The sequence below is a fragment of the Schistocerca nitens genome, chromosome 1, assembly GCF_023898315.1.
Source record: "Schistocerca nitens isolate TAMUIC-IGC-003100 chromosome 1, iqSchNite1.1, whole genome shotgun sequence".
NCBI classification, from domain to species: domain Eukaryota; kingdom Metazoa; phylum Arthropoda; class Insecta; order Orthoptera; family Acrididae; genus Schistocerca; species Schistocerca nitens.
In genome coordinates, this window is record NC_064614.1 from 416,391,011 (window position 1) to 416,408,390 (window position 17,380).

Below are 17,380 nucleotides of genomic sequence, written 5' to 3' on the forward strand. Positions count from 1 at the left end.
AGGAATGGCCTTTCGTCGCAGTGGTTGTGTTTCACCTGACAACTTTGCAGGCAACCTAAAATAACGCTTGGAAAGGAACAATTAAAGCACGAGGAGGACCGAAAACGGCCGCATGAAATTATTAAGCTCGGTTTCGATTGCGACAATTACTATGAAATACTCGCGTACACTAATTGCAGAGATAGGTAGGATTAAAAAAAAAAAAAATACACTTCATTGTTTAATACCATTTCATTACACTTCAGAACTGTTACTACTTCAAAAACAAGCAATTTAATTTATTCTTACTTACTTACTTACTTACTCCAGGTCCAAGCAAAGAGACAGAGAGGGGTGAATGTAATGCCTGCAGCCGTTTTCAAATGTTTGCACATCTAAAACTACTCATAGCGTCACCATAGTCATAAGATATTAATCATTTATGAAATGCCGCAAAATTAATCTGCAGCAAGCAGTGTTGTTGCCATTAGATGGCAATGGCTTTGTTTTCACAGTGCTACCTAGTAGTGGTGCAGCCTAAACGAATTAATTTACTTCCCCTAAACTTTTCCATCTAGCTTAAATAATGAAGCATTATTATTTTTGTCATATACTTTCATATGCGTGAAGGAAATATCTCCACATTCTGAATTAAAGTGAAGACAAATTTTGTTCGAGCTTTCCAGATAGTGCTCGAGATGAACAGAAAAAAGAAGTGTTACCATACCTTCAAGTGTCTTCTGTTCCATCAGCGTCCAATGGGGTAAGCTGCAGTTTTTGCTGATTATTGTCTTTCCTTAAGAACCTGCTGATGTGATGTGATGTTTGTCCCTCGTGTACAACACCCACGAGTGCATCCAGCTTTCTTAGAACATCTGATAGTCTGAGCTTGGTCCTTCGGTTGCTCAGCGACAGACAAGGGCGATTGACAATGCTGCCGTATTTCCTGGCACTAAGGGCTCCCACGGAGGGAGCAAAGGTAAGAGCAACAATTGATTTTGTGGCTTGCACTGTGGCTCGAAGAAACAGTCATTCAGCAAATCTCATTTGCCGTTTTGACACCGGACGGAAGAAAGAGGGCGACTTTCAGGCGGAGAGGGCGGCTCGAAGGCGGTAACCCCGACATGGCCCGCCATCTCCCGGAGGGTGCAGTAACTTAACCCCAGCAACGGCCGGCGCCGCGAGTCGCGATGTCTTCCGCACGAAAAATGCATCGCTTTCTGCAGAGGGCCGTTATTGTGCCTGTCTGCCTGCTAACTCGACGGCCAACAGCGCGTTTATAAGGAAGCAAGTACATTCACGGCACCATGCTCTTCGCCGAATGCGACAACGTCAAGAGTTCTCGTTCCACTACGATAGCGCGAGGCATTACAAATATTCGCCTGTGGCCGAGGAGAAGCATACTTACCTGGCGTAGAGGATACCGTGATCATGAAGGCGGTTCCTCCGGGGTGAGGCTTGTCCATTGCACTTCGGTCGAGCTGACCCCCGCGATTACTCCAAATGCGAGTAACTCGGGCGCATAATTTTTGGTAGTCGGGACTGCGTTCGCGCTGTCCCGTTGCTAATCTCTAATGCAATCAAAGCTTCTCCTCGTAGCGGATGATAAGCACTGACGGTGAGTAATTTACCACCTTCTTATAACCGACGATGCCTCTACTAAAAACGACAAATTGCACTAGGACACGGCGTCGAAACCCACAGCCGGCGCACTGCTCGTTAACCGCGTGGCACGCGTGCTCGTAATAACAGCGGCAGCCGCGAGATGGCTCAGGCGATCTAACGTGGCTGCGATTTCTGTATTAACGGTCGAACGGCCCCTTTTAGCATTCTCTGTCCATAAACGGATTGTGCACCAAACGTTATTCGACGGCGCGGCATTCCCTGCAAGCACAGTGACTGCTGTGGCGCGAGCGGGCGTACAGGGGCCGTCGGCCAGCCGAACGCTTTGGCGCCTGTGGCAAGGTACATGAAGGGGCCGGAAGCGAGCGTCTAGCGTAGCGTCTCGAGACTTGCGGCACTTGAGGAGCTTGTGGGGATGTGAATCGAAGGAAATAACATGACGAGCTGCACCGAAAAACGAGAAACATAGATTCTAGCCAACCTCGGTGATCGGACGAGAACCGGCGTATTTTTACCCTTTTCTTGCCTCGTTGCCGTTGGCGAGTGAATGCTGCAACGTGTGCCGGCAAGTCAGCTTCGGATCCTCACTTAACTTCCACACACAGTGAATATCTTCCTGGCCACGACAGTTTCCTGCCGCAGTTGGCGTCTACCTGCTCTAAGGAATGGCCTTTCGTCGCAGTGGTTGTGTTTCACCTGACAACTTTGCAGGCAACCTAAAATAACGCTTGGAAAGGAACAATTAAAGCACGAGGAGGACCGAAAACGGCCGCATGAAATTATTAAGCTCGGTTTCGATTGCGACAATTACTATGAAATACTCGCGTACACTAATTGCAGAGATAGGTAGGATTAAAAAAAAAAAAAATACACTTCATTGTTTAATACCATTTCATTACACTTCAGAACTGTTACTACTTCAAAAACAAGCAATTTAATTTATTCTTACTTACTTACTTACTTACTCCAGGTCCAAGCAAAGAGACAGAGAGGGGTGAATGTAATGCCTGCAGCCGTTTTCAAATGTTTGCACATCTAAAACTACTCATAGCGTCACCATAGTCATAAGATATTAATCATTTATGAAATGCCGCAAAATTAATCTGCAGCAAGCAGTGTTGTTGCCATTAGATGGCAATGGCTTTGTTTTCACAGTGCTACCTAGTAGTGGTGCAGCCTAAACGAATTAATTTACTTCCCCTAAACTTTTCCATCTAGCTTAAATAATGAAGCATTATTATTTTTGTCATATACTTTCATATGCGTGAAGGAAATATCTCCACATTCTGAATTAAAGTGAAGACAAATTTTGTTCGAGCTTTCCAGATAGTGCTCGAGATGAACAGAAAAAAGAAGTGTTACCATACCTTCAAGTGTCTTCTGTTCCATCAGCGTCCAATGGGGTAAGCTGCAGTTTTTGCTGATTATTGTCTTTCCTTAAGAACCTGCTGATGTGATGTGATGTTTGTCCCTCGTGTACAACACCCACGAGTGCATCCAGCTTTCTTAGAACATCTGATAGTCTGAGCTTGGTCCTTCGGTTGCTCAGCGACAGACAAGGGCGATTGACAATGCTGCCGTATTTCCTGGCACTAAGGGCTCCCACGGAGGGAGCAAAGGTAAGAGCAACAATTGATTTTGTGGCTTGCACTGTGGCTCGAAGAAACAGTCATTCAGCAAATCTCATTTGCCGTTTTGACACCGGACGGAAGAAAGAGGGCGACTTTCAGGCGGAGAGGGCGGCTCGAAGGCGGTAACCCCGACATGGCCCGCCATCTCCCGGAGGGTGCAGTAACTTAACCCCAGCAACGGCCGGCGCCGCGAGTCGCGATGTCTTCCGCACGAAAAATGCATCGCTTTCTGCAGAGGGCCGTTATTGTGCCTGTCTGCCTGCTAACTCGACGGCCAACAGCGCGTTTATAAGGAAGCAAGTACATTCACGGCACCATGCTCTTCGCCGAATGCGACAACGTCAAGAGTTCTCGTTCCACTACGATAGCGCGAGGCATTACAAATATTCGCCTGTGGCCGAGGAGAAGCATACTTACCTGGCGTAGAGGGTACCGCGATCATGAAGGCGGTTCCTCCGGGGTGAGGCTTGTCCATTGCACTTCGGTCGAGCTGACCCCCGCGATTACTCCAAATGCGAGTAACTCGGGCGCATAATTTTTGGTAGTCGGGACTGCGTTCGCGCTGTCCCGTTGCTAATCTCTAATGCAATCAAAGCTTCTCCTCGTAGCGGATGATAAGCACTGACGGTGAGTAATTTACCACCTTCTTATAACCGACGATGCCTCTACTAAAAACGACAAATTGCACTAGGACACGGCGTCGAAACCCACAGCCGGCGCACTGCTCGTTAACCGCGTGGCACGCGTGCTCGTAATAACAGCGGCAGCCGCGAGATGGCTCAGGCGATCTAACGTGGCTGCGATTTCTGTATTAACGGTCGAACGGCCCCTTTTAGCATTCTCTGTCCATAAACGGATTGTGCACCAAACGTTATTCGACGGCGCGGCATTCCCTGCAAGCACAGTGACTGCTGTGGCGCGAGCGGGCGTACAGGGGCCGTCGGCCAGCCGAACGCTTTGGCGCCTGTGGCAAGGTACATGAAGGGGCCGGAAGCGAGCGTCTAGCGTAGCGTCTCGAGACTTGCGGCACTTGAGGAGCTTGTGGGGATGTGAATCGAAGGAAATAACATGACGAGCTGCACCGAAAAACGAGAAACATAGATTCTAGCCAACCTCGGTGATCGGACGAGAACCGGCGTATTTTTACCCTTTTCTTGCCTCGTTGCCGTTGGCGAGTGAATGCTGCAACGTGTGCCGGCAAGTCAGCTTCGGATCCTCACTTAACTTCCACACACAGTGAATATCTTCCTGGCCACGACAGTTTCCTGCCGCAGTTGGCGTCTACCTGCTCTAAGGAATGGCCTTTCGTCGCAGTGGTTGTGTTTCACCTGACAACTTTGCAGGCAACCTAAAATAACGCTTGGAAAGGAACAATTAAAGCACGAGGAGGACCGAAAACGGCCGCATGAAATTATTAAGCTCGGTTTCGATTGCGACAATTACTATGAAATACTCGCGTACACTAATTGCAGAGATAGGTAGGATTAAAAAAAAAAAAAAATACACTTCATTGTTTAATACCATTTCATTACACTTCAGAACTGTTACTACTTCAAAAACAAGCAATTTAATTTATTCTTACTTACTTACTTACTTACTCCAGGTCCAAGCAAAGAGACAGAGAGGGGTGAATGTAATGCCTGCAGCCGTTTTCAAATGTTTGCACATCTAAAACTACTCATAGCGTCACCATAGTCATAAGATATTAATCATTTATGAAATGCCGCAAAATTAATCTGCAGCAAGCAGTGTTGTTGCCATTAGATGGCAATGGCTTTGTTTTCACAGTGCTACCTAGTAGTGGTGCAGCCTAAACGAATTAATTTACTTCCCCTAAACTTTTCCATCTAGCTTAAATAATGAAGCATTATTATTTTTGTCATATACTTTCATATGCGTGAAGGAAATATCTCCACATTCTGAATTAAAGTGAAGACAAATTTTGTTCGAGCTTTCCAGATAGTGCTCGAGATGAACAGAAAAAAGAAGTGTTACCATACCTTCAAGTGTCTTCTGTTCCATCAGCGTCCAATGGGGTAAGCTGCAGTTTTTGCTGATTATTGTCTTTCCTTAAGAACCTGCTGATGTGATGTGATGTTTGTCCCTCGTGTACAACACCCACGAGTGCATCCAGCTTTCTTAGAACATCTGATAGTCTGAGCTTGGTCCTTCGGTTGCTCAGCGACAGACAAGGGCGATTGACAATGCTGCCGTATTTCCTGGCACTAAGGGCTCCCACGGAGGGAGCAAAGGTAAGAGCAACAATTGATTTTGTGGCTTGCACTGTGGCTCGAAGAAACAGTCATTCAGCAAATCTCATTTGCCGTTTTGACACCGGACGGAAGAAAGAGGGCGACTTTCAGGCGGAGAGGGCGGCTCGAAGGCGGTAACCCCGACATGGCCCGCCATCTCCCGGAGGGTGCAGTAACTTAACCCCAGCAACGGCCGGCGCCGCGAGTCGCGATGTCTTCCGCACGAAAAATGCATCGCTTTCTGCAGAGGGCCGTTATTGTGCCTGTCTGCCTGCTAACTCGACGGCCAACAGCGCGTTTATAAGGAAGCAAGTACATTCACGGCACCATGCTCTTCGCCGAATGCGACAACGTCAAGAGTTCTCGTTCCACTACGATAGCGCGAGGCATTACAAATATTCGCCTGTGGCCGAGGAGAAGCATACTTACCTGGCGTAGAGGATACCGTGATCATGAAGGCGGTTCCTCCGGGGTGAGGCTTGTCCATTGCACTTCGGTCGAGCTGACCCCCGCGATTACTCCAAATGCGAGTAACTCGGGCGCATAATTTTTGGTAGTCGGGACTGCGTTCGCGCTGTCCCGTTGCTAATCTCTAATGCAATCAAAGCTTCTCCTCGTAGCGGATGATAAGCACTGACGGTGAGTAATTTACCACCTTCTTATAACCGACGATGCCTCTACTAAAAACGACAAATTGCACTAGGACACGGCGTCGAAACCCACAGCCGGCGCACTGCTCGTTAACCGCGTGGCACGCGTGCTCGTAATAACAGCGGCAGCCGCGAGATGGCTCAGGCGATCTAACGTGGCTGCGATTTCTGTATTAACGGTCGAACGGCCCCTTTTAGCATTCTCTGTCCATAAACGGATTGTGCACCAAACGTTATTCGACGGCGCGGCATTCCCTGCAAGCACAGTGACTGCTGTGGCGCGAGCGGGCGTACAGGGGCCGTCGGCCAGCCGAACGCTTTGGCGCCTGTGGCAAGGTACATGAAGGGGCCGGAAGCGAGCGTCTAGCGTAGCGTCTCGAGACTTGCGGCACTTGAGGAGCTTGTGGGGATGTGAATCGAAGGAAATAACATGACGAGCTGCACCGAAAAACGAGAAACATAGATTCTAGCCAACCTCGGTGATCGGACGAGAACCGGCGTATTTTTACCCTTTTCTTGCCTCGTTGCCGTTGGCGAGTGAATGCTGCAACGTGTGCCGGCAAGTCAGCTTCGGATCCTCACTTAACTTCCACACACAGTGAATATCTTCCTGGCCACGACAGTTTCCTGCCGCAGTTGGCGTCTACCTGCTCTAAGGAATGGCCTTTCGTCGCAGTGGTTGTGTTTCACCTGACAACTTTGCAGGCAACCTAAAATAACGCTTGGAAAGGAACAATTAAAGCACGAGGAGGACCGAAAACGGCCGCATGAAATTATTAAGCTCGGTTTCGATTGCGACAATTACTATGAAATACTCGCGTACACTAATTGCAGAGATAGGTAGGATTAAAAAAAAAAAAAAATACACTTCATTGTTTAATACCATTTCATTACACTTCAGAACTGTTACTACTTCAAAAACAAGCAATTTAATTTATTCTTACTTACTTACTTACTTACTCCAGGTCCAAGCAAAGAGACAGAGAGGGGTGAATGTAATGCCTGCAGCCGTTTTCAAATGTTTGCACATCTAAAACTACTCATAGCGTCACCATAGTCATAAGATATTAATCATTTATGAAATGCCGCAAAATTAATCTGCAGCAAGCAGTGTTGTTGCCATTAGATGGCAATGGCTTTGTTTTCACAGTGCTACCTAGTAGTGGTGCAGCCTAAACGAATTAATTTACTTCCCCTAAACTTTTCCATCTAGCTTAAATAATGAAGCATTATTATTTTTGTCATATACTTTCATATGCGTGAAGGAAATATCTCCACATTCTGAATTAAAGTGAAGACAAATTTTGTTCGAGCTTTCCAGATAGTGCTCGAGATGAACAGAAAAAAGAAGTGTTACCATACCTTCAAGTGTCTTCTGTTCCATCAGCGTCCAATGGGGTAAGCTGCAGTTTTTGCTGATTATTGTCTTTCCTTAAGAACCTGCTGATGTGATGTGATGTTTGTCCCTCGTGTACAACACCCACGAGTGCATCCAGCTTTCTTGGAACATCTGATAGTCTGAGCTTGGTCCTTCGGTTGCTCAGCGACAGACAAGGGCGATTGACAATGCTGCCGTATTTCCTGGCACTAAGGGCTCCCACGGAGGGAGCAAAGGTAAGAGCAACAATTGATTTTGTGGCTTGCACTGTGGCTCGAAGAAACAGTCATTCAGCAAATCTCATTTGCCGTTTTGACACCGGACGGAAGAAAGAGGGCGACTTTCAGGCGGAGAGGGCGGCTCGAAGGCGGTAACCCCGACATGGCCCGCCATCTCCCGGAGGGTGCAGTAACTTAACCCCAGCAACGGCCGGCGCCGCGAGTCGCGATGTCTTCCGCACGAAAAATGCATCGCTTTCTGCAGAGGGCCGTTATTGTGCCTGTCTGCCTGCTAACTCGACGGCCAACAGCGCGTTTATAAGGAAGCAAGTACATTCACGGCACCATGCTCTTCGCCGAATGCGACAACGTCAAGAGTTCTCGTTCCACTACGATAGCGCGAGGCATTACAAATATTCGCCTGTGGCCGAGGAGAAGCATACTTACCTGGCGTAGAGGATACCGTGATCATGAAGGCGGTTCCTCCGGGGTGAGGCTTGTCCATTGCACTTCGGTCGAGCTGACCCCCGCGATTACTCCAAATGCGAGTAACTCGGGCGCATAATTTTTGGTAGTCGGGACTGCGTTCGCGCTGTCCCGTTGCTAATCTCTAATGCAATCAAAGCTTCTCCTCGTAGCGGATGATAAGCACTGACGGTGAGTAATTTACCACCTTCTTATAACCGACGATGCCTCTACTAAAAACGACAAATTGCACTAGGACACGGCGTCGAAACCCACAGCCGGCGCACTGCTCGTTAACCGCGTGGCACGCGTGCTCGTAATAACAGCGGCAGCCGCGAGATGGCTCAGGCGATCTAACGTGGCTGCGATTTCTGTATTAACGGTCGAACGGCCCCTTTTAGCATTCTCTGTCCATAAACGGATTGTGCACCAAACGTTATTCGACGGCGCGGCATTCCCTGCAAGCACAGTGACTGCTGTGGCGCGAGCGGGCGTACAGGGGCCGTCGGCCAGCCGAACGCTTTGGCGCCTGTGGCAAGGTACATGAAGGGGCCGGAAGCGAGCGTCTAGCGTAGCGTCTCGAGACTTGCGGCACTTGAGGAGCTTGTGGGGATGTGAATCGAAGGAAATAACATGACGAGCTGCACCGAAAAACGAGAAACATAGATTCTAGCCAACCTCGGTGATCGGACGAGAACCGGCGTATTTTTACCCTTTTCTTGCCTCGTTGCCGTTGGCGAGTGAATGCTGCAACGTGTGCCGGCAAGTCAGCTTCGGATCCTCACTTAACTTCCACACACAGTGAATATCTTCCTGGCCACGACAGTTTCCTGCCGCAGTTGGCGTCTACCTGCTCTAAGGAATGGCCTTTCGTCGCAGTGGTTGTGTTTCACCTGACAACTTTGCAGGCAACCTAAAATAACGCTTGGAAAGGAACAATTAAAGCACGAGGAGGACCGAAAACGGCCGCATGAAATTATTAAGCTCGGTTTCGATTGCGACAATTACTATGAAATACTCGCGTACACTAATTGCAGAGATAGGTAGGATTAAAAAAAAAAAAATACACTTCATTGTTTAATACCATTTCATTACACTTCAGAACTGTTACTACTTCAAAAACAAGCAATTTAATTTATTCTTACTTACTTACTTACTTACTCCAGGTCCAAGCAAAGAGACAGAGAGGGGTGAATGTAATGCCTGCAGCCGTTTTCAAATGTTTGCACATCTAAAACTACTCATAGCGTCACCATAGTCATAAGATATTAATCATTTATGAAATGCCGCAAAATTAATCTGCAGCAAGCAGTGTTGTTGCCATTAGATGGCAATGGCTTTGTTTTCACAGTGCTACCTAGTAGTGGTGCAGCCTAAACGAATTAATTTACTTCCCCTAAACTTTTCCATCTAGCTTAAATAATGAAGCATTATTATTTTTGTCATATACTTTCATATGCGTGAAGGAAATATCTCCACATTCTGAATTAAAGTGAAGACAAATTTTGTTCGAGCTTTCCAGATAGTGCTCGAGATGAACAGAAAAAAGAAGTGTTACCATACCTTCAAGTGTCTTCTGTTCCATCAGCGTCCAATGGGGTAAGCTGCAGTTTTTGCTGATTATTGTCTTTCCTTAAGAACCTGCTGATGTGATGTGATGTTTGTCCCTCGTGTACAACACCCACGAGTGCATCCAGCTTTCTTAGAACATCTGATAGTCTGAGCTTGGTCCTTCGGTTGCTCAGCGACAGACAAGGGCGATTGACAATGCTGCCGTATTTCCTGGCACTAAGGGCTCCCACGGAGGGAGCAAAGGTAAGAGCAACAATTGATTTTGTGGCTTGCACTGTGGCTCGAAGAAACAGTCATTCAGCAAATCTCATTTGCCGTTTTGACACCGGACGGAAGAAAGAGGGCGACTTTCAGGCGGAGAGGGCGGCTCGAAGGCGGTAACCCCGACATGGCCCGCCATCTCCCGGAGGGTGCAGTAACTTAACCCCAGCAACGGCCGGCGCCGCGAGTCGCGATGTCTTCCGCACGAAAAATGCATCGCTTTCTGCAGAGGGCCGTTATTGTGCCTGTCTGCCTGCTAACTCGACGGCCAACAGCGCGTTTATAAGGAAGCAAGTACATTCACGGCACCATGCTCTTCGCCGAATGCGACAACGTCAAGAGTTCTCGTTCCACTACGATAGCGCGAGGCATTACAAATATTCGCCTGTGGCCGAGGAGAAGCATACTTACCTGGCGTAGAGGATACCGTGATCATGAAGGCGGTTCCTCCGGGGTGAGGCTTGTCCATTGCACTTCGGTCGAGCTGACCCCCGCGATTACTCCAAATGCGAGTAACTCGGGCGCATAATTTTTGGTAGTCGGGACTGCGTTCGCGCTGTCCCGTTGCTAATCTCTAATGCAATCAAAGCTTCTCCTCGTAGCGGATGATAAGCACTGACGGTGAGTAATTTACCACCTTCTTATAACCGACGATGCCTCTACTAAAAACGACAAATTGCACTAGGACACGGCGTCGAAACCCACAGCCGGCGCACTGCTCGTTAACCGCGTGGCACGCGTGCTCGTAATAACAGCGGCAGCCGCGAGATGGCTCAGGCGATCTAACGTGGCTGCGATTTCTGTATTAACGGTCGAACGGCCCCTTTTAGCATTCTCTGTCCATAAACGGATTGTGCACCAAACGTTATTCGACGGCGCGGCATTCCCTGCAAGCACAGTGACTGCTGTGGCGCGAGCGGGCGTACAGGGGCCGTCGGCCAGCCGAACGCTTTGGCGCCTGTGGCAAGGTACATGAAGGGGCCGGAAGCGAGCGTCTAGCGTAGCGTCTCGAGACTTGCGGCACTTGAGGAGCTTGTGGGGATGTGAATCGAAGGAAATAACATGACGAGCTGCACCGAAAAACGAGAAACATAGATTCTAGCCAACCTCGGTGATCGGACGAGAACCGGCGTATTTTTACCCTTTTCTTGCCTCGTTGCCGTTGGCGAGTGAATGCTGCAACGTGTGCCGGCAAGTCAGCTTCGGATCCTCACTTAACTTCCACACACAGTGAATATCTTCCTGGCCACGACAGTTTCCTGCCGCAGTTGGCGTCTACCTGCTCTAAGGAATGGCCTTTCGTCGCAGTGGTTGTGTTTCACCTGACAACTTTGCAGGCAACCTAAAATAACGCTTGGAAAGGAACAATTAAAGCACGAGGAGGACCGAAAACGGCCGCATGAAATTATTAAGCTCGGTTTCGATTGCGACAATTACTATGAAATACTCGCGTACACTAATTGCAGAGATAGGTAGGATTAAAAAAAAAAAAATACACTTCATTGTTTAATACCATTTCATTACACTTCAGAACTGTTACTACTTCAAAAACAAGCAATTTAATTTATTCTTACTTACTTACTTACTTACTCCAGGTCCAAGCAAAGAGACAGAGAGGGGTGAATGTAATGCCTGCAGCCGTTTTCAAATGTTTGCACATCTAAAACTACTCATAGCGTCACCATAGTCATAAGATATTAATCATTTATGAAATGCCGCAAAATTAATCTGCAGCAAGCAGTGTTGTTGCCATTAGATGGCAATGGCTTTGTTTTCACAGTGCTACCTAGTAGTGGTGCAGCCTAAACGAATTAATTTACTTCCCCTAAACTTTTCCATCTAGCTTAAATAATGAAGCATTATTATTTTTGTCATATACTTTCATATGCGTGAAGGAAATATCTCCACATTCTGAATTAAAGTGAAGACAAATTTTGTTCGAGCTTTCCAGATAGTGCTCGAGATGAACAGAAAAAAGAAGTGTTACCATACCTTCAAGTGTCTTCTGTTCCATCAGCGTCCAATGGGGTAAGCTGCAGTTTTTGCTGATTATTGTCTTTCCTTAAGAACCTGCTGATGTGATGTGATGTTTGTCCCTCGTGTACAACACCCACGAGTGCATCCAGCTTTCTTAGAACATCTGATAGTCTGAGCTTGGTCCTTCGGTTGCTCAGCGACAGACAAGGGCGATTGACAATGCTGCCGTATTTCCTGGCACTAAGGGCTCCCACGGAGGGAGCAAAGGTAAGAGCAACAATTGATTTTGTGGCTTGCACTGTGGCTCGAAGAAACAGTCATTCAGCAAATCTCATTTGCCGTTTTGACACCGGACGGAAGAAAGAGGGCGACTTTCAGGCGGAGAGGGCGGCTCGAAGGCGGTAACCCCGACATGGCCCGCCATCTCCCGGAGGGTGCAGTAACTTAACCCCAGCAACGGCCGGCGCCGCGAGTCGCGATGTCTTCCGCACGAAAAATGCATCGCTTTCTGCAGAGGGCCGTTATTGTGCCTGTCTGCCTGCTAACTCGACGGCCAACAGCGCGTTTATAAGGAAGCAAGTACATTCACGGCACCATGCTCTTCGCCGAATGCGACAACGTCAAGAGTTCTCGTTCCACTACGATAGCGCGAGGCATTACAAATATTCGCCTGTGGCCGAGGAGAAGCATACTTACCTGGCGTAGAGGATACCGTGATCATGAAGGCGGTTCCTCCGGGGTGAGGCTTGTCCATTGCACTTCGGTCGAGCTGACCCCCGCGATTACTCCAAATGCGAGTAACTCGGGCGCATAATTTTTGGTAGTCGGGACTGCGTTCGCGCTGTCCCGTTGCTAATCTCTAATGCAATCAAAGCTTCTCCTCGTAGCGGATGATAAGCACTGACGGTGAGTAATTTACCACCTTCTTATAACCGACGATGCCTCTACTAAAAACGACAAATTGCACTAGGACACGGCGTCGAAACCCACAGCCGGCGCACTGCTCGTTAACCGCGTGGCACGCGTGCTCGTAATAACAGCGGCAGCCGCGAGATGGCTCAGGCGATCTAACGTGGCTGCGATTTCTGTATTAACGGTCGAACGGCCCCTTTTAGCATTCTCTGTCCATAAACGGATTGTGCACCAAACGTTATTCGACGGCGCGGCATTCCCTGCAAGCACAGTGACTGCTGTGGCGCGAGCGGGCGTACAGGGGCCGTCGGCCAGCCGAACGCTTTGGCGCCTGTGGCAAGGTACATGAAGGGGCCGGAAGCGAGCGTCTAGCGTAGCGTCTCGAGACTTGCGGCACTTGAGGAGCTTGTGGGGATGTGAATCGAAGGAAATAACATGACGAGCTGCACCGAAAAACGAGAAACATAGATTCTAGCCAACCTCGGTGATCGGACGAGAACCGGCGTATTTTTACCCTTTTCTTGCCTCGTTGCCGTTGGCGAGTGAATGCTGCAACGTGTGCCGGCAAGTCAGCTTCGGATCCTCACTTAACTTCCACACACAGTGAATATCTTCCTGGCCACGACAGTTTCCTGCCGCAGTTGGCGTCTACCTGCTCTAAGGAATGGCCTTTCGTCGCAGTGGTTGTGTTTCACCTGACAACTTTGCAGGCAACCTAAAATAACGCTTGGAAAGGAACAATTAAAGCACGAGGAGGACCGAAAACGGCCGCATGAAATTATTAAGCTCGGTTTCGATTGCGACAATTACTATGAAATACTCGCGTACACTAATTGCAGAGATAGGTAGGATTAAAAAAAAAAAAATACACTTCATTGTTTAATACCATTTCATTACACTTCAGAACTGTTACTACTTCAAAAACAAGCAATTTAATTTATTCTTACTTACTTACTTACTTACTCCAGGTCCAAGCAAAGAGACAGAGAGGGGTGAATGTAATGCCTGCAGCCGTTTTCAAATGTTTGCACATCTAAAACTACTCATAGCGTCACCATAGTCATAAGATATTAATCATTTATGAAATGCCGCAAAATTAATCTGCAGCAAGCAGTGTTGTTGCCATTAGATGGCAATGGCTTTGTTTTCACAGTGCTACCTAGTAGTGGTGCAGCCTAAACGAATTAATTTACTTCCCCTAAACTTTTCCATCTAGCTTAAATAATGAAGCATTATTATTTTTGTCATATACTTTCATATGCGTGAAGGAAATATCTCCACATTCTGAATTAAAGTGAAGACAAATTTTGTTCGAGCTTTCCAGATAGTGCTCGAGATGAACAGAAAAAAGAAGTGTTACCATACCTTCAAGTGTCTTCTGTTCCATCAGCGTCCAATGGGGTAAGCTGCAGTTTTTGCTGATTATTGTCTTTCCTTAAGAACCTGCTGATGTGATGTGATGTTTGTCCCTCGTGTACAACACCCACGAGTGCATCCAGCTTTCTTAGAACATCTGATAGTCTGAGCTTGGTCCTTCGGTTGCTCAGCGACAGACAAGGGCGATTGACAATGCTGCCGTATTTCCTGGCACTAAGGGCTCCCACGGAGGGAGCAAAGGTAAGAGCAACAATTGATTTTGTGGCTTGCACTGTGGCTCGAAGAAACAGTCATTCAGCAAATCTCATTTGCCGTTTTGACACCGGACGGAAGAAAGAGGGCGACTTTCAGGCGGAGAGGGCGGCTCGAAGGCGGTAACCCCGACATGGCCCGCCATCTCCCGGAGGGTGCAGTAACTTAACCCCAGCAACGGCCGGCGCCGCGAGTCGCGATGTCTTCCGCACGAAAAATGCATCGCTTTCTGCAGAGGGCCGTTATTGTGCCTGTCTGCCTGCTAACTCGACGGCCAACAGCGCGTTTATAAGGAAGCAAGTACATTCACGGCACCATGCTCTTCGCCGAATGCGACAACGTCAAGAGTTCTCGTTCCACTACGATAGCGCGAGGCATTACAAATATTCGCCTGTGGCCGAGGAGAAGCATACTTACCTGGCGTAGAGGATACCGTGATCATGAAGGCGGTTCCTCCGGGGTGAGGCTTGTCCATTGCACTTCGGTCGAGCTGACCCCCGCGATTACTCCAAATGCGAGTAACTCGGGCGCATAATTTTTGGTAGTCGGGACTGCGTTCGCGCTGTCCCGTTGCTAATCTCTAATGCAATCAAAGCTTCTCCTCGTAGCGGATGATAAGCACTGACGGTGAGTAATTTACCACCTTCTTATAACCGACGATGCCTCTACTAAAAACGACAAATTGCACTAGGACACGGCGTCGAAACCCACAGCCGGCGCACTGCTCGTTAACCGCGTGGCACGCGTGCTCGTAATAACAGCGGCAGCCGCGAGATGGCTCAGGCGATCTAACGTGGCTGCGATTTCTGTATTAACGGTCGAACGGCCCCTTTTAGCATTCTCTGTCCATAAACGGATTGTGCACCAAACGTTATTCGACGGCGCGGCATTCCCTGCAAGCACAGTGACTGCTGTGGCGCGAGCGGGCGTACAGGGGCCGTCGGCCAGCCGAACGCTTTGGCGCCTGTGGCAAGGTACATGAAGGGGCCGGAAGCGAGCGTCTAGCGTAGCGTCTCGAGACTTGCGGCACTTGAGGAGCTTGTGGGGATGTGAATCGAAGGAAATAACATGACGAGCTGCACCGAAAAACGAGAAACATAGATTCTAGCCAACCTCGGTGATCGGACGAGAACCGGCGTATTTTTACCCTTTTCTTGCCTCGTTGCCGTTGGCGAGTGAATGCTGCAACGTGTGCCGGCAAGTCAGCTTCGGATCCTCACTTAACTTCCACACACAGTGAATATCTTCCTGGCCACGACAGTTTCCTGCCGCAGTTGGCGTCTACCTGCTCTAAGGAATGGCCTTTCGTCGCAGTGGTTGTGTTTCACCTGACAACTTTGCAGGCAACCTAAAATAACGCTTGGAAAGGAACAATTAAAGCACGAGGAGGACCGAAAACGGCCGCATGAAATTATTAAGCTCGGTTTCGATTGCGACAATTACTATGAAATACTCGCGTACACTAATTGCAGAGATAGGTAGGATTAAAAAAAAAAAAATACACTTCATTGTTTAATACCATTTCATTACACTTCAGAACTGTTACTACTTCAAAAACAAGCAATTTAATTTATTCTTACTTACTTACTTACTTACTCCAGGTCCAAGCAAAGAGACAGAGAGGGGTGAATGTAATGCCTGCAGCCGTTTTCAAATGTTTGCACATCTAAAACTACTCATAGCGTCACCATAGTCATAAGATATTAATCATTTATGAAATGCCGCAAAATTAATCTGCAGCAAGCAGTGTTGTTGCCATTAGATGGCAATGGCTTTGTTTTCACAGTGCTACCTAGTAGTGGTGCAGCCTAAACGAATTAATTTACTTCCCCTAAACTTTTCCATCTAGCTTAAATAATGAAGCATTATTATTTTTGTCATATACTTTCATATGCGTGAAGGAAATATCTCCACATTCTGAATTAAAGTGAAGACAAATTTTGTTCGAGCTTTCCAGATAGTGCTCGAGATGAACAGAAAAAAGAAGTGTTACCATACCTTCAAGTGTCTTCTGTTCCATCAGCGTCCAATGGGGTAAGCTGCAGTTTTTGCTGATTATTGTCTTTCCTTAAGAACCTGCTGATGTGATGTGATGTTTGTCCCTCGTGTACAACACCCACGAGTGCATCCAGCTTTCTTAGAACATCTGATAGTCTGAGCTTGGTCCTTCGGTTGCTCAGCGACAGACAAGGGCGATTGACAATGCTGCCGTATTTCCTGGCACTAAGGGCTCCCACGGAGGGAGCAAAGGTAAGAGCAACAATTGATTTTGTGGCTTGCACTGTGGCTCGAAGAAACAGTCATTCAGCAAATCTCATTTGCCGTTTTGACACCGGACGGAAGAAAGAGGGCGACTTTCAGGCGGAGAGGGCGGCTCGAAGGCGGTAACCCCGACATGGCCCGCCATCTCCCGGAGGGTGCAGTAACTTAACCCCAGCAACGGCCGGCGCCGCGAGTCGCGATGTCTTCCGCACGAAAAATGCATCGCTTTCTGCAGAGGGCCGTTATTGTGCCTGTCTGCCTGCTAACTCGACGGCCAACAGCGCGTTTATAAGGAAGCAAGTACATTCACGGCACCATGCTCTTCGCCGAATGCGACAACGTCAAGAGTTCTCGTTCCACTACGATAGCGCGAGGCATTACAAATATTCGCCTGTGGCCGAGGAGAAGCATACTTACCTGGCGTAGAGGATACCGTGATCATGAAGGCGGTTCCTCCGGGGTGAGGCTTGTCCATTGCACTTCGGTCGAGCTGACCCCCGCGATTACTCCAAATGCGAGTAACTCGGGCGCATAATTTTTGGTAGTCGGGACTGCGTTCGCGCTGTCCCGT

At 48.2% G+C, this 17,380-nt stretch overlaps 8 non-coding genes across 8 annotated transcripts; all 8 read left to right on the forward strand.

Annotated features, from left to right (window-relative positions):
- Positions 1–1,379: 1,379 nt before the first annotated feature.
- LOC126203536 (U1 spliceosomal RNA) lies at positions 1,380–1,541 on the forward strand. The gene has a single exon (XR_007540292.1). It is a non-coding gene; the product is annotated as a U1 spliceosomal RNA (small nuclear RNA).
- Positions 1,542–3,642: 2,101 nt separating this feature from the next.
- Positions 3,643–3,804, forward strand: LOC126203784 (U1 spliceosomal RNA). The gene has a single exon (XR_007540372.1). It is a non-coding gene; the product is annotated as a U1 spliceosomal RNA (small nuclear RNA).
- A 2,102-nt stretch (positions 3,805–5,906) lies between these two features.
- LOC126203544 (U1 spliceosomal RNA) lies at positions 5,907–6,068 on the forward strand. The gene has a single exon (XR_007540294.1). It is a non-coding gene; the product is annotated as a U1 spliceosomal RNA (small nuclear RNA).
- A 2,102-nt stretch (positions 6,069–8,170) lies between these two features.
- On the forward strand, positions 8,171–8,332 carry LOC126203552 (U1 spliceosomal RNA). The gene has a single exon (XR_007540298.1). It is a non-coding gene; the product is annotated as a U1 spliceosomal RNA (small nuclear RNA).
- A 2,100-nt stretch (positions 8,333–10,432) lies between these two features.
- LOC126203558 (U1 spliceosomal RNA) lies at positions 10,433–10,594 on the forward strand. The gene has a single exon (XR_007540299.1). It is a non-coding gene; the product is annotated as a U1 spliceosomal RNA (small nuclear RNA).
- Positions 10,595–12,694: 2,100 nt separating this feature from the next.
- LOC126203569 (U1 spliceosomal RNA) lies at positions 12,695–12,856 on the forward strand. Its single transcript, XR_007540304.1, has one exon. It is a non-coding gene; the product is annotated as a U1 spliceosomal RNA (small nuclear RNA).
- A 2,100-nt stretch (positions 12,857–14,956) lies between these two features.
- Positions 14,957–15,118, forward strand: LOC126203574 (U1 spliceosomal RNA). Its single transcript, XR_007540305.1, has one exon. It is a non-coding gene; the product is annotated as a U1 spliceosomal RNA (small nuclear RNA).
- A 2,100-nt stretch (positions 15,119–17,218) lies between these two features.
- Positions 17,219–17,380, forward strand: LOC126203576 (U1 spliceosomal RNA). The gene has a single exon (XR_007540306.1). It is a non-coding gene; the product is annotated as a U1 spliceosomal RNA (small nuclear RNA).